Genomic DNA, 18008 nt, shown 5'->3' with positions numbered 1-18008 from the left:
CAAAATGTGTAAAAGTTCAAGAGCTATGAATACTTTATCAAGGCATTGTAACTTCAAATCACCACACATGCACACATCAGTGCACATGCATGTACACATATGCAGAGTTATATTATTAAAGAAGTTAAAAACAAACAAACTCTGCTTTAACTTTTGAAGTAGAAAAAGACTGCACACTTTGGGAACAATATGGAATGAGTGATAATGTCATCACCATTCCATGATTTGAAAACATTTGTTTCACCTTAAATCTGTTTGTTTTTTGTTTTTGTTTTTCATAATTGCAAAACTGTAAAATCTCTCAAATTAGAGGGAGTTGCCCCTAAGCTCCAAACCCAAATTCCTGTTTAACAGGCAATTTGTTCTTTACACTAGTTTGTTCCTTGATTGTAAAATCTGGTATTTTTGCAAATTTGGCTCAGGGGGACCTGAAAACCCACAGCCAGGAGACCATTTATTGACTCTCAAATACTCTCTCTCAAGTATTTGCTCCTAACCACGTCCTAACCTAGCAGTCACATATAGCCTTTAATTAATCTTGCAATTTTTTTGTCAAAGACATTTCTCACCATGAAATTACCTGATAGCTTAAAACGGCAACACATGAGCAGATTCACTGAGTAATCAGAAAAGTTTAGCATGAATCTGGACATTAGATTTAAGTTTGAAGTTTTAAGCTTATCAGATAGTACTTGGTAGAAGCTCCTTACCGTTTGAAGAAATCTGCTGTCCTCTTTTTGTTTGCATCTTTTTTTTTTCCATCCGAGACTGAAGTTATTCCATGTTAAGTAGTTTTTCTCCGTGAGGAACACAGCAACTCATCTCATCCCTGGGCACCAGGGACTCGAGCTCCGGATCTCAGCAGAAAAGTGCCAATAAAAGATGCAGATTCCTCCAGGTATCAGTTTGACACACTTCTGTCCTTTGTGTCCTCTGTGACGTCACAGCTGGAACGCTAAGGCCTCTGCGTAACCATGGTTACAGGGGGACGCTTTGGAGCTCTCCTGCTCAGCAGCAAAAGATTTCAGGTTAATATATAAATACTCCAACTTTAAAAACAAGTAAAAGAAATATACTGTATATGTGTATAGTGTACCGCGTAAGAGTTCATTTTCTGGTTAGTTAAAAGATGACCGATGGCAGCCATACTGACGTGAGTTGTTGACGATACGTCGAGCTGTCGATAAGCAGGGGCGGATCTAGAGAAATTTTCTTAGGGTGGCATGAGGGTGGCAAAGAAATCAAATGGGGTGGCAAAATCAAAGCCTTTTTTTTCCCCCAAACACATATGCAGGTGGTTACATATGGTTAAAATGATTCAAATGCAGTAAGTATACACGTTTTTCATATAAATATAGTCTATAACTTAATTATTGTCTGTAGCCCACATAATTACACACTTTAGTTACATAAAACGTGAGTTTTGATGCTATGTCCATCCATTCTATGTCTCTTATCTTTGACAGGGTCACAGGTGAACTGGAGCCTATCCCAGCTATCTTCGGGCGAGAGGCAGGGAACGCCCTCAACAAGTCACCACATAGACAGCCATTCCTACTTATGGGCAATTTAGAGTTTCCAATTAACCTATCTCCACTAACTAAAGGTTGTTGGACTGTGGAAGGAAGCCGGAGAAGAGTAGGCAATAAGTGGGATACTCACACACACACACACACACACACACACACACACACACACACACACACACACACACACACACACACACACACACACATACACAAGCCCATTCAACTATCTTAGTGAGAACCTTCATTGACATAATGCTTTCCCTTGCCCCTTAACCTAACCCTAACCATGAAAAATGAATGCCTAACCCTTACCCTTACCCTAAACCTAACCATAACCTAATGGTAACCCTGACACTAAAACCACATTTTGAGCCTCAAAAACACCTTTAAAGGCCTTCAAATTTGTGAGGACCAGTTTGTGTGTCCTCACAATCAACGTCACAGGGAGGGGCGGCTATCTGCTGCGACCGGTTGGGGTAAGAGCTTTGCACACCTCTACAGGTGCAAAGCTGGGAGAGACATACCCCAAAAGACTTGCAGGTGTAACTGTAGTGAAAGGTGGCTCTATGAAGAGCAGGGGGGTGAATAGAAATGCACGCCACACTTTTCCTAATTTTATTTGCTTAACATTTTGAAAACCATGTATTATTTTTATACCACTTCACAATTATGTGCCACTTTGTGTTAATCTAGCATAGAAAATGTCAATAAAAAACATCTTTTGTTTGTGGTTGGAAGGTGACAAAATGTGTAAAAGTTCAAGAGCTATGAATACTTTATCAAGGCATTGTAACTTCAAATCACCACACATGCACACATCAGTGCACATGCATGTACACATATGCAGAGTTATATTATTAAAGAAGTTAAAAACAAACAAACTCTGCTTTAACTTTTGAAGTAGAAAAAGACTGCACACTTTGGGAACAATATGGAATGAGTGATAATGTCATCACCATTCCATGATTTGAAAACATTTGTTTCACCTTAAATCTGTTTGTTTTTTGTTTTTGTTTTTCATAATTGCAAAACTGTAAAATCTCTCAAATTAGAGGGAGTTGCCCCTAAGCTCCAAACCCAAATTCCTGTTTAACAGGCAATTTGTTCTTTACACTAGTTTGTTCCTTGATTGTAAAATCTGGTATTTTTGCAAATTTGGCTCAGGGGGACCTGAAAACCCACAGCCAGGAGACCATTTATTGACTCTCAAATACTCTCTCTCAAGTATTTGCTCCTAACCACGTCCTAACCTAGCAGTCACATATAGCCTTTAATTAATCTTGCAATTTCTTTGTCAAAGACATTTCTCACCATGAAATTACCTGATAGCTTAAAACGGCAACACATGAGCAGATTCACTGAGTAATCAGAAAAGTTTAGCATGAATCTGGACATTAGATTTAAGTTTGAAGTTTTAAGCTTATCAGATAGTACTTGGTAGAAGCTCCTTACCGTTTGAAGAAATCTGCTGTCCTCTTTTTGTTTGCATCTTTTTTTTTTCCATCCGAGACTGAAGTTATTCCATGTTAAGTAGTTTTTCTCCGTGAGGAACACAGCAACTCATCTCATCCCTGGGCACCAGGGACTCGAGCTCCGGATCTCAGCAGAAAAGTGCCAATAAAAGATGCAGATTCCTCCAGGTATCAGTTTGACACACTTCTGTCCTTTGTGTCCTCTGTGACGTCACAGCTGGAACGCTAAGGCCTCTGCGTAACCATGGTTACAGGGGGACGCTTTGGAGCTCTCCTGCTCAGCAGCAAAAGATTTCAGGTTAATATATAAATACTCCAACTTTAAAAACAAGTAAAAGAAATATACTGTATATGTGTATAGTGTACCGCGTAAGAGTTCATTTTCTGGTTAGTTAAAAGATGACCGATGGCAGCCATACTGACGTGAGTTGTTGACGATACGTCGAGCTGTCGATAAGCAGGGGCGGATCTAGAGAAATTTTCTTAGGGTGGCATGAGGGTGGCAAAGAAATCAAATGGGGTGGCAAAATCAAAGCCTTTTTTTTCCCCCAAACACATATGCAGGTGGTTACATATGGTTAAAATGATTCAAATGCAGTAAGTATACACGTTTTTCATATAAATATAGTCTATAACTTAATTATTGTCTGTAGCCCACATAATTACACACTTTAGTTACATAAAACGTGAGTTTTGATGCTATGTCCATCCATTCTATGTCTCTTATCTTTGACAGGGTCACAGGTGAACTGGAGCCTATCCCAGCTATCTTCGGGCGAGAGGCAGGGAACGCCCTCAACAAGTCACCACATAGACAGCCATTCCTACTTATGGGCAATTTAGAGTTTCCAATTAACCTATCTCCACTAACTAAAGGTTGTTGGACTGTGGAAGGAAGCCGGAGAAGAGTAGGCAATAAGTGGGATACTCACACACACACACACACACACACACACACACACACACACACACACACACACACACACACACACACACACACATACACAAGCCCATTCAACTATCTTAGTGAGAACCTTCATTGACATAATGCTTTCCCTTGCCCCTTAACCTAACCCTAACCATGAAAAATGAATGCCTAACCCTTACCCTTACCCTAAACCTAACCATAACCTAATGGTAACCCTGACACTAAAACCACATTTTGAGCCTCAAAAACACCTTTAAAGGCCTTCAAATTTGTGAGGACCAGTTTGTGTGTCCTCACAATCAACGTCACAGGGAGGGGCGGCTATCTGCTGCGACCGGTTGGGGTAAGAGCTTTGCACACCTCTACAGGTGCAAAGCTGGGAGAGACATACCCCAAAAGACTTGCAGGTGTAACTGTAGTGAAAGGTGGCTCTATGAAGAGCAGGGGGGTGAATAGAAATGCACGCCACACTTTTCCTAATTTTATTTGCTTAACATTTTGAAAACCATGTATTATTTTTATACCACTTCACAATTATGTGCCACTTTGTGTTAATCTAGCATAGAAAATGTCAATAAAAAACATCTTTTGTTTGTGGTTGGAAGGTGACAAAATGTGTAAAAGTTCAAGAGCTATGAATACTTTATCAAGGCATTGTAACTTCAAATCACCACACATGCACACATCAGTGCACATGCATGTACACATATGCAGAGTTATATTATTAAAGAAGTTAAAAACAAACAAACTCTGCTTTAACTTTTGAAGTAGAAAAAGACTGCACACTTTGGGAACAATATGGAATGAGTGATAATGTCATCACCATTCCATGATTTGAAAACATTTGTTTCACCTTAAATCTGTTTGTTTTTTGTTTTTGTTTTTCATAATTGCAAAACTGTAAAATCTCTCAAATTAGAGGGAGTTGCCCCTAAGCTCCAAACCCAAATTCCTGTTTAACAGGCAATTTGTTCTTTACACTAGTTTGTTCCTTGATTGTAAAATCTGGTATTTTTGCAAATTTGGCTCAGGGGGACCTGAAAACCCACAGCCAGGAGACCATTTATTGACTCTCAAATACTCTCTCTCAAGTATTTGCTCCTAACCACGTCCTAACCTAGCAGTCACATATAGCCTTTAATTAATCTTGCAATTTCTTTGTCAAAGACATTTCTCACCATGAAATTACCTGATAGCTTAAAACGGCAACACATGAGCAGATTCACTGAGTAATCAGAAAAGTTTAGCATGAATCTGGACATTAGATTTAAGTTTGAAGTTTTAAGCTTATCAGATAGTACTTGGTAGAAGCTCCTTACCGTTTGAAGAAATCTGCTGTCCTCTTTTTGTTTGCATCTTTTTTTTTTCCATCCGAGACTGAAGTTATTCCATGTTAAGTAGTTTTTCTCCGTGAGGAACACAGCAACTCATCTCATCCCTGGGCACCAGGGACTCGAGCTCCGGATCTCAGCAGAAAAGTGCCAATAAAAGATGCAGATTCCTCCAGGTATCAGTTTGACACACTTCTGTCCTTTGTGTCCTCTGTGACGTCACAGCTGGAACGCTAAGGCCTCTGCGTAACCATGGTTACAGGGGGACGCTTTGGAGCTCTCCTGCTCAGCAGCAAAAGATTTCAGGTTAATATATAAATACTCCAACTTTAAAAACAAGTAAAAGAAATATACTGTATATGTGTATAGTGTACCGCGTAAGAGTTCATTTTCTGGTTAGTTAAAAGATGACCGATGGCAGCCATACTGACGTGAGTTGTTGACGATACGTCGAGCTGTCGATAAGCAGGGGCGGATCTAGAGAAATTTTCTTAGGGTGGCATGAGGGTGGCAAAGAAATCAAATGGGGTGGCAAAATCAAAGCCTTTTTTTTCCCCCAAACACATATGCAGGTGGTTACATATGGTTAAAATGATTCAAATGCAGTAAGTATACACGTTTTTCATATAAATATAGTCTATAACTTAATTATTGTCTGTAGCCCACATAATTACACACTTTAGTTACATAAAACGTGAGTTTTGATGCTATGTCCATCCATTCTATGTCTCTTATCTTTGACAGGGTCACAGGTGAACTGGAGCCTATCCCAGCTATCTTCGGGCGAGAGGCAGGGAACGCCCTCAACAAGTCACCACATAGACAGCCATTCCTACTTATGGGCAATTTAGAGTTTCCAATTAACCTATCTCCACTAACTAAAGGTTGTTGGACTGTGGAAGGAAGCCGGAGAAGAGTAGGCAATAAGTGGGATACTCACACACACACACACACACACACACACACACACACACACACACACACACACACACACACACATACACAAGCCCATTCAACTATCTTAGTGAGAACCTTCATTGACATAATGCTTTCCCTTGCCCCTTAACCTAACCCTAACCATGAAAAATGAATGCCTAACCCTTACCCTTACCCTAAACCTAACCATAACCTAATGGTAACCCTGACACTAAAACCACATTTTGAGCCTCAAAAACACCTTTAAAGGCCTTCAAATTTGTGAGGACCAGTTTGTGTGTCCTCACAATCAACGTCACAGGGAGGGGCGGCTATCTGCTGCGACCGGTTGGGGTAAGAGCTTTGCACACCTCTACAGGTGCAAAGCTGGGAGAGACATACCCCAAAAGACTTGCAGGTGTAACTGTAGTGAAAGGTGGCTCTATGAAGAGCAGGGGGGTGAATAGAAATGCACGCCACACTTTTCCTAATTTTATTTGCTTAACATTTTGAAAACCATGTATTATTTTTATACCACTTCACAATTATGTGCCACTTTGTGTTAATCTAGCATAGAAAATGTCAATAAAAAACATCTTTTGTTTGTGGTTGGAAGGTGACAAAATGTGTAAAAGTTCAAGAGCTATGAATACTTTATCAAGGCATTGTAACTTCAAATCACCACACATGCACACATCAGTGCACATGCATGTACACATATGCAGAGTTATATTATTAAAGAAGTTAAAAACAAACAAACTCTGCTTTAACTTTTGAAGTAGAAAAAGACTGCACACTTTGGGAACAATATGGAATGAGTGATAATGTCATCACCATTCCATGATTTGAAAACATTTGTTTCACCTTAAATCTGTTTGTTTTTTGTTTTTGTTTTTCATAATTGCAAAACTGTAAAATCTCTCAAATTAGAGGGAGTTGCCCCTAAGCTCCAAACCCAAATTCCTGTTTAACAGGCAATTTGTTCTTTACACTAGTTTGTTCCTTGATTGTAAAATCTGGTATTTTTGCAAATTTGGCTCAGGGGGACCTGAAAACCCACAGCCAGGAGACCATTTATTGACTCTCAAATACTCTCTCTCAAGTATTTGCTCCTAACCACGTCCTAACCTAGCAGTCACATATAGCCTTTAATTAATCTTGCAATTTTTTTGTCAAAGACATTTCTCACCATGAAATTACCTGATAGCTTAAAACGGCAACACATGAGCAGATTCACTGAGTAATCAGAAAAGTTTAGCATGAATCTGGACATTAGATTTAAGTTTGAAGTTTTAAGCTTATCAGATAGTACTTGGTAGAAGCTCCTTACCGTTTGAAGAAATCTGCTGTCCTCTTTTTGTTTGCATCTTTTTTTTTTCCATCCGAGACTGAAGTTATTCCATGTTAAGTAGTTTTTCTCCGTGAGGAACACAGCAACTCATCTCATCCCTGGGCACCAGGGACTCGAGCTCCGGATCTCAGCAGAAAAGTGCCAATAAAAGATGCAGATTCCTCCAGGTATCAGTTTGACACACTTCTGTCCTTTGTGTCCTCTGTGACGTCACAGCTGGAACGCTAAGGCCTCTGCGTAACCATGGTTACAGGGGGACGCTTTGGAGCTCTCCTGCTCAGCAGCAAAAGATTTCAGGTTAATATATAAATACTCCAACTTTAAAAACAAGTAAAAGAAATATACTGTATATGTGTATAGTGTACCGCGTAAGAGTTCATTTTCTGGTTAGTTAAAAGATGACCGATGGCAGCCATACTGACGTGAGTTGTTGACGATACGTCGAGCTGTCGAAAAGCTGTCTTTGTGCTCTTATATACTGATAGCCTTGTTTCGCTGGCGTTAGTGAAACTGCTTTGAACTGGATGTAACACTCTTGAACTCTAATGCTCAATGGATAAACTCTCGCTGTGACGATGTGAGAATGTAATTGTAACCCTGTGTTAATGCTGTCGTTTGATATTGTGTAATAACCAGCACATATGCTGTTACTGAGTGAAAATACAAAAGATTTCAGGTCTGGATTTAGCCCCACTGTTTTAAGATCCCAGCAACGTTCGTTTTTATGGCCACAGTTTTAAAAGATGATAGGTTTCTGGGTGCTGACTCAGGGGGACCACTTTAGCTCATTGAAACTTTAATGCCATTTTAGTTTAAGACATTAAACTGGACACGTTTTGAATAAAATTTATAATAACAGAGCTATGCTGGACATAAGCAACTGTGTCAGTGTGAAGCCCTGCATATTTTAAGGTTTACAATAAACTCCAGCTCTTACTGAATCTGTAACGTTGCCTTGATCGTCCTACATCATTTTAAAATGCTTTTTTTTTTAATAGTTTGTGTTGTTAAATGAGTTTTGTGTCACTGTGCACAGAGAAAAACTTACCTGATGTAGTGGTAAGGCAATGTTCACCACTAGATGGTGACAACCTGGCACAGGTATTTTCTATACACACTAAATTTCACACTGAAAAGCCTTGCTGGAAGGCTTTTTTTTTTTTGCATAGAAAATAAAGAAAAATGTCTTGAGGTCTTTCCAGTGTTTTCAAAATGCGTTTTTCAGATACACATCAAAACTTCACACAGACAAAAATTCACACAAAACAACAAAATATATCAAATTACATGCATGTCTGATTCATTTTTGTCTGATTCATTTTTTGAGAATGTCCCCACTTTTAGTTTTCATGGAAAATAACTTGTGTTATTCATAACACGACATCATTTCAAATAACTTTGTCAGGTCAGTAAATAGCTGCCACATAAGTATAAATCTAAATCATACATGTGTATTATAGAAAAAAGCAAAAACAGTTGTGCTGTTTGTTCATAATAAATGGGTAGGGGTGCATAGTCAGTAAAAGTCACCAAAGCTCTGCAGAGCTCCAAACCTCCTCTGCCACAAACAGAAGCATCAAAAATGTGCGCTGGGAGCTTCATGGCATGGATTTCTACAGCCAAGCAAATCTATATGTGTGTGGCCAAGAACCTTAGTCCATGTAGGGTATCTTAGCACAGTTTATTTGTGTCAGTTAGGTCAGCTAGTGGGAGGGCAGAGAGGGCAGCCTTTACATTGTTTTATTGTAGAGTGACAGGAACTGCCTATGAGCTTCTAATCAGGCAGAAATATTGACAGAAAAATACATTGATGAAAATCAAAGAAGAGAAATATTTATGTGATGTTCCATTTTCCTGAGAACTGATTGGCTGTGATGACTCCTTCAAGTACTACATGCTACTTTGTCCTGCTAGTTAAGCCTGCTGTCTGTTCTCAGGCCTCCTCCTGCTTCACTGGCATATATCCATCACCAGAGGGCTCCACTGACCTGCCTGCTGACATCAGAGCACACCCCTGTGTCATGTGACCTGGCTGGAGTAGCAAAGCTGGACTCAGACCTGGCCCAGGCAAGTTCAAAGGCAGTTGTGGTAGAGAGAGCAGGGAGTATAGTAAAGCACTGGAAGGATGAGGTGGAAACAGGAAGCGTGTAGATTCAGTGGACTTGGCATCCTCCATGACCCTATCCTGACTTAGCTGCTCCTCTTCCACACTTCTGAATCCAAGCTGGGAGGCTCCAGGCTGTCAGCCTGCTGCTTCATAATCAGAGCAAACCTGAATAAACTTGCCAAACACACCTCTGCTGCTTCCAAACAGCCTCTGAAAATCTGCCTTTTGTTTATTCCCTCCCACATTCTCGCCCTTGCCGTTAGGCTTCTCATCATGGCTATCAGTCATATTGATGCTATCGGTCTCCATGCTCTCTTTACTGGCGTCTTCACAACTGCACATTCCTGAATCTAGATTCTGGAGCCTAAATTGATCAGTGTTGAGTCTCTCAGATTTCTCATAGTCTCAAATCACCTGCACTGGCTCACTGTAGCTGCTGCCTTTGAGAACAAAATTTAACATCCCCTTTTCACTCTCCCTCACTTCATTGCTGTCTTTACTTATGACTTACTTTACTAATTTACCCTTCATTTATGAACATCTGAACTTCTAAAAACTTCTCCTGTAGCTGTGATTTTGGTTAAATATTTATGATAGGATTTAGGATTACACTTTATTGTCGTTACACATGTATGAATACAGGGTAATGAAATACAGTTTGCATTTAATCAGAATTGCAAGACCAGTAAGTGCAATAAGAGCAGATTATATACAAGTACGTTAAGTAGAGAGCAGATATACATATGTAGTGCAGACAAATGTACAGATGTACTGTTGTTTACATATGTACAGATACACAGATGATCTGTATAACATACAGATGTTTTATATTGCTGTACAGATGGGCAGACATGCAGGTGTGCTATGAACAAATATACAGATGTGCTACACAGATACAGATGTAGTGGTGTGAGGTAAACACATCTACAGAGTGCTATGAATATATCTACAGTAGTGGAAGCGTAGCTCTCTGAACAGACTATAATGGTGAACAGTGTACCACTATAACGGAGACTATACTATGTCAGTGTCCTAAAACTATAGCAGTAACCAATGTGATCATATGGGGAATGTTGAGAATGACATGATCATGGTTATTGGAAGGAAGAGTGTAGAAGGCCCAAGTGAATCTGGATGGAAAGGTTCAGTGGGAGACTGAGTTCAGCAGGGTGACAGCTGTGGGGAAGAAGATGTTCCTAAACTTGCTGATTTTAGTCTGAAGGCTCCTGTAGCGTCTTCTGGAGGGGAGGAGCTGTATCAGAATCAGAATACTTTCTTAATCCACAGGGAAATTATGTGGGGATTAATAAAGTATTCAGATTCTGTGGCCAGACTCATCGTTGTCACTGATGAGACCATCAACGTGGTGTCATCTGCAGACTTGATGATGGAGTTGGATCCACACCTAGGTCTGCAGTCAGAGAGGAACGGGCTCTACTTTAAGCTGGGCATACACTGTGCGATTTTTTCAGTCGCGTTATTCAGCTTCTGCTCAAACTGCACGATTGACTCGCAGGGGTTATAAGTTGGTAGGTCACGATGCAGGGTCTCACACTATACGGCCCGATGCTCTGATGCGACCTGAGTGCTCACACTGTGCCTCCATAAAATGAAGGTTATAACAGAAATTCTGTCTCTCACTCTCCCTCGCTCTCCCTCTCTGTCTTTCACTCACACAGACACGCACACCAATTGCACAGTGTAAGCCCAGCTTTAGCTTCCACTCACTGTGACAGGATGGCGCGTAGGAGGTGATTACACTCTGCTTCATTTGGTTCCAGTTCAGATTAAGGGACAACACATGGAAAGACAGAAACAACAAATGTTTGAAAAATATTTACTGTTAGAAAACATTCAGTGAAAACAATATCGATTTTTCTGTTTGGCAAACTTCAAATCTGAGTCTCCAAAAGCCAATCAGACAATAGAGTTGGTATAAACAGAGAGGAGATGAAGGTTCTTTTAGACAGAGGAATGAAGATATTTAGATTCACTTAAAAGGATAATTCTCTATTTTTAGCACATTCCACTTTCACTTTCTTGCTATTAAGCTATAATTAACTTTAATTTCACTTCAAATACATCAATACAGAAAAGTAAGAGTGTGATTCTGGCAAAAGATTAAAAATGCTACATTTTAGGGTTTAAAGTCCCAGCTCACTGACCCGTCTGTCTCTTTACTTAACTGCAGTATATGTGCTTCACTATTTGGACTACATTGCATTGTACAGGTAGACTATGATTGTATCTGTGGGGCTTAAAGTGATGGCATTTGTTCACACACTCACAGTAGGGCTGGTCTGGACACATTAACTGGCTCTAGGTGACAGAAAGCGCTGTAAGGACTGAGAAAAAACAGTATTAATCCCATATTATGACAGCTGGGATTTAGGTATTGTGTATATTATTTGTTGAGGTTTTCTCTTTGTGACTGAGGTCCCTAACCCCGATTTTCATGTGGTCTTTAAATAACACAGTTAGTCTAAGTTAGCTTTGCAGCATGTTTCACAATATGAGAACATGAGGAAATCCATGTAAACTTTAAATTTACATCAAATCCCACTGAGCAGTCCTTACCTTTAAATATAAGCTCTCCTCTTCCTGTCCTGTCCTGTATTCTTTGTCCATCTCTGAGTGAAGTTATCTCAAACTTGCTTCTGTCCCTGTGAAATACAGCAGCTGGACTTTTATCTAGCAACACACTGTGAGACAAACTGCACAAAAACAGTTTGTGTGTGAGCTGATGTTTGTTGAGCTGATAGAAACGTTGCATTTGAAATGACCTGCCACAACATGTTACTCCCTTTATGCTTGATCGTCTTCTGTAGGGCTCGTTAGATGCTGAAGTACGGCAACCACAACTTATGGACACCTGCAGTCGTCCCAGAGCTGTGCCAAAAGAACAAAACCACACAGCGGCCCACTTGGACCTGTTACTATGGCACACATGATCTCTTTTTACACTATGTTCCCTGGTGATTATTTGAAAGAGGACTGAAGGCTCAAAGTGACAGAAATAAGAAAATAAAAAAGAAATAAATGTGGAAGATTACAGAAAAAAAGCCCTGACAGCTCATTGCTCAGACTGCAGTTTTTTCCTTTGTTTTTTAAACTGTAGTCGTAAAGAACTGAAATTTCTGTAGTAAAAAGTGAAAAACAAACTTTTTTGTCATTTAATTGTTGTTTGCTTGATGAGTTTGTGCAGTACGAATGGCAATAAAGGAGGTTTTTATCACTAGGAAAAGCTGTAAAACTTTAAAACACAGTTTAAAGTCCAAAATTCATGCTTGTGCTTGTTATTAATGACTTCAAGCGAGCATTCAGGCCTTTGAGACTCATTTAGACACTCAGACAGTGAGCCATGGCTCTCTGGTACATGCAGACCTCTCTGCTATTCAAAGACCCTTTGTATATACTTTTTTTTTCCACCTGTCCCGTTTGGATCTTTTGCCATCAGAATTATTGTCTAAAGGCCAAGAAAGATGCCGGCCTTGCCGTATTGGTCCATTTGATTGAACTTTGTTTTTATTGTTTATTTTATTTTATTTTCAGTTGTTACATACGGGACAGACATGACTGGGGGAAACGAAAGGGAGAAAGAAAGAGAGGGAGGGAAAGAAAAACAGCGGGGAAGAGGAACGGTGATAAAGGGCACAAAACAAAGAAGAGGTGGGGGGGCAAAAAATACATATATATATATATCAATCACCTGGGTCACCTGTTGAGAGGAAAAAAAAGAAAACAGAGAAAACAAGCAAAAAAGAGAGCAATATAATAAACAGCATCATCGCGATGATCTATGTGAATATAACAGTAAATACTAAATACTGAATATTATTGTGCAGCACGTAAGCTCGACAGCGCACAGTGTGCTTTGAGGTAGCAGCCAAAAAGGGTGTAGTTTGTGTTGGGTCTGTGTTTCCACAGGCCCCGCTAGTTTAGAGACTTATTCCTCATGAAGAACACAACCAAGACAGAACATCTTTAACCGGTCTTTTACTTGCTAACGAGGGAAGCCTTGGTCAGAACCAGGCGGTGGAGCTTAATGCTCATCACCTGTCTCTAGCCCAAATCCTTCAAAGAGCAGCTCTCCTCGCAGCTATTTATTGACATGACAGTTACAATACACATCACAGCACAAGCACCTCCCAACCCCCAATGGTTCTAAGACAAGGCACTATGTGTGTGTGTGTGTGTGTGTGCGTGTGTGTGTGTGTGTGTGTGTGTGTTTGAGTGAGTGTGTGAGAATGTGTGTCTCTCTGTGTGCGTGACTTCCTGATCACAACATCCTTGGTCATAAGGAGAGTAATCTCCCCCACACCCAAAATATGGTTCAATTCCTGTGTTGGTTCACCATACACAACACAGGTGAAGCCATAAAAGGGCAGGAAGCTTACCAAACAACAAACAGAATCGTCACAAGGGATGTGTCTGTGATAAAACACTACAGCCTCCCCCACAACCTCGAGAGACTGGGGCAAAAAAGGAATGCCTTTGATCACAGAGTTTGAAACAATGTAGAGATGGTAAGCATAAAAATGACAACATTTAACAATTCACTTTAACAGTTTGTATCTGTGAGCACCTGTTTGTACACCTGTGAGCATGAGCGCGCTTGTATTCAAAAGGTTCCTTCATGTAACGATCTGCTAGAGCAGGGGTCGGCAACCTTTCTGATGATGAGCGCCATCTAAAATTTCCTCAGAAGTCAATGTGCCATATGATTGCATTAGCAATAAATTTAATAACGCTCTATATTAACAGTTACACACTATATAGAACAACTTTATAGAATTATATTTGTTCGCAGATGTTGGCAGCTATCAGCGAATAGTTATCAGCTATTTTGAAACAAAAAAAAGACGCTTTTTATCCATAACAAGAACTCCATAACAGCAAATGAACTGTACAACAGAAAATGCAAATGCTATTTATGGTCTCCTCACAACAATGATAAGAAAAATAAACTGGGCCAATATGGCATGTTTGTTAATAAAGGGATACACATGTTAATGTGATCTCTGCTCTCCCACTCAGAGACACAGGTCTCCGTGTCCAGCATTCAGACGGCTCTTCATGTGAGAGAAAATCTGCTCACACAGATATGTAGAGCCAAATACTGTCAATAAGGCCTCTGCAATGTTCTGAAGACAGTTAAGCTTGTCAGGTAGTGATGTCCAGCAGGTGAAAATGCAGCTCCATGAACACGCACAGCTGTGGATTCCAGCTGCGTTCGTAGTTCTGCAAACTTTGACCCCACAGAGTCGAGCTTTTCAGTTCAATCAGCTGCATTTCAATGTTGGATTAACTGGCATTAACTCAGCCAGTTAATGCCAGTTAATGCGAGACAAATCCAGCTGCTCATTAAAGCTTTCTGGTTTGATCAGAAAAGAAAACATTGGTCCATACACCTGAAAGTCCCGAAAACGCATTGTGAATTCTGTCTCGAGTCTACGGATGTATCCGTGTATTTCCGCGGTGCTGATGCTGCGCTGAGTGGACAGCTCCTGAAGCTTTTGAAGTGTTGGAATGTGAAAAGCTAACAACGTCCCTCTCACCGGTAGGCTAAGTTATTTTTAGCCAATTACAAGTTGAATCTGGTAGTTGGGGTTGTTAGCTAAGATACCGTCATTAAGAAGCGGCACAACTAATGTGTCTATACGAGCTAATTTGCGATGTGCCCGGCCATTTATTTTTTAATGCACCTTCTCAGATTAATTCACTGCGTGTCATGCCCAGGGCTGGACTGGGACAAAAAATCAGCCCGGGCATTTTGATTAGAGACTGGCCCACCAGGTATTAAAGCCATAAAGCCTTTGAATGAAAACAGACGCTGTTGTGACAGTGATGTACACTGTCTTGATGGTATATATGCATCAATCTATCAATTGTTTGTTGTAAGATTCAGATAATTATTTAATAAAAGCTAGATATTTTAAATGAGAATAAGAAAGTATTTCTTTGTGCCCTCCTTTCCCTGTCAATGCCCTACCTGCCCCCCCTGGCAAAACTTTGCTAGACCCGCCCCTGCACAGTTACCAGCTGTCAGCTACATAGAAAAGGATCCTGGTGTTATTTGTCTCTCAGAAACAGTTCATAACTTCCCTTCAACTCATTCATGTCACCTAAAAGGTAAACCTGTTTCTCCATCACCTGTTCAGCTCTGATGATTCAGTAAGGACATCTCCTGGTTTCATCTTCATGTTTCCCTCTCACCACCAATGTTCCCTCTAAACTGTGCACGTGCGCAATTGCGCACTGCTGGCACGGTCTCTGCGCACAGAAAATCTGCGTTGCGCACAAAAAAAAAATCTCACCTGAACTGAAATTAAAATTAAAACTTTAACAATTCTGTTCTGCAGTGTTAGTCACTAAGTGACTGGCTGCTCCTGTATGGGATTAGAACGATGCCACCTTATCCTATAGTCCAGCCAATAATGCGATTCACATTCGTATATACGCAGCCAATCAACGTGGTTGACAGGCTATGACAGCGTCCTTATGTGCCGACACCGGTGTTTTAGCTAGCAAAGCGGCGTGGCTGATGTGAAGCCACGTTAATGACAACGTGTACAACCATTGGAGATGTGAGCAGGACAGACGGAACAATTGACGGAAAAAGTGTGGACTTTATACCAGTTTTTAAATTGTGTTGATAGGCCACGTAAAACCAGAGTTATGATAAAAATATCTGCAATGTTTGGTTTTCTTCCTGAATACTATCGTTGTTTATATTTACTGCGGGACAAACGGTAAAAACGGCGTTTTATAAGGAAAACGCTCGAAAGCGCTCTCTACCTGTGAGCAAAAACAAAACCAAGAAAACCCCACCCTTTCCTATTGGTGGAAAAATGTACCATGTCGACCAATCAAAAAATGATACGCAAAGTGGCATCTAGTTGTTAAGAAACGCGGGGAAGTTTTAGGAGTGACGGCGGTGTTTTGAGATGTGAGAGATTTGAGACGTTTAGCGCAAATCTTGTGTAGTTAGTGTGTAGTGTAGTCAGTAGTTTTGTTGTGTGTGTCAGAACAATGAGGCGACTGCTGAATGTTACAGGTGTTACAGGAGTGACACATCTCCTGTTGTCAGGCCTGCAGGTATCAGGCTGTTGTTCTCCTTTATCTCATAGTGGACAGAAATTATTTTTTGGAGTGGCACAAATAATTTGTGTGGCATCAAATTTGATGCAGAACAGCTGATTGTTCTGTAAATAGTTTGAAATGTTTATTTAAAAAACGCCTTGGCTGCATTTAAAAAAATAAATAGCTGCAAAAAACTTTGTTGTTTGCCAAACTCAGTTACTTTTTTGAAGAAGTAACTATATAATTAATTGCCCAACATTGGTCATTATATACTGTATTTTGCAGACAGAGTTACAGGACTCTCTCCCAGACCACAGACTCAGACTCATAATACAAGTCAGAGCTTTATATAAAAAAAAGAAAGAAAGTTATGTTTTCAAAATTGGAGTTCAAGTTATTTTTTCTTCCAATAGTGTTAACATACTACACAGGTCATGAACAAGATTTTTTTTAAATTTTCATTGTAAGTGGGCTAAAGCAGTTAATTAAAAGTCTAACATAAATGTAAATGCTGTAATTTGATTATTTTAATAAACCATGTAACTTGGATGGATTAGATGCTGGCGTGACCACAGTGCACACGTCTGATGTCGCTCACAGTGGTCCAAGGGATCGCTCAGGGAGTTTGTGTGTTCGCTCAGACACATGAAACATTAGAGGGAACATTGCTCACCACATAACCAAACCGATATCATGACCAGCAGCTTTACAGCTGTGGCTCCAGCAAACATCAGCTGATACTAGAAATTAATGTTAAATAAGTGCTAACAACAGCTGATCACGCTTAAAAATGCATGTTTAGCGCGACATCCGCTGGTTTCCTCTTTTAGCGCAAAGTGAGCGATAAACAAACAAGAGAGAAAAGCCGATCAGCTGATCATTGATCAGTTTCATGATTGAAGTAGCAACAGGAGAGGGAGGGGGAGAGAATGAGAGAAGAAGAAACAGCTGTGCAGCGTAACGACAGAATAAATCCAGCTTTGTGTCTTTTTCCATTCTAGCTGAAGTACGGGACAAACTGTTTCTTTTCAGCTCAATACGAAACGCGTAATATTTTCTCTGAATACGAGACGATTCCGTTTTTTACGGGACGGTTGGCAACTCTACTAACTAACCTTATGAATAAAATAAAGTTCACTATCAGTAACATCATAGCACCCACCCAGTTGTATAGAAACTCCATCATGCTAGCTAGTACACAGTACGAGTTATTGTAACTGACTGTAAAAAGTCAGCACAACGAAAATAAACTCCACCTAAACTTGGTTTATATCTGACCCAGATAGACTGCA

This window comes from Pelmatolapia mariae, linkage group LG12 (assembly GCF_036321145.2).
Source record: "Pelmatolapia mariae isolate MD_Pm_ZW linkage group LG12, Pm_UMD_F_2, whole genome shotgun sequence".
Lineage (NCBI taxonomy): Eukaryota > Metazoa > Chordata > Actinopteri > Cichliformes > Cichlidae > Pelmatolapia > Pelmatolapia mariae.
This window is presented reverse-complemented; position numbering follows the sequence as displayed.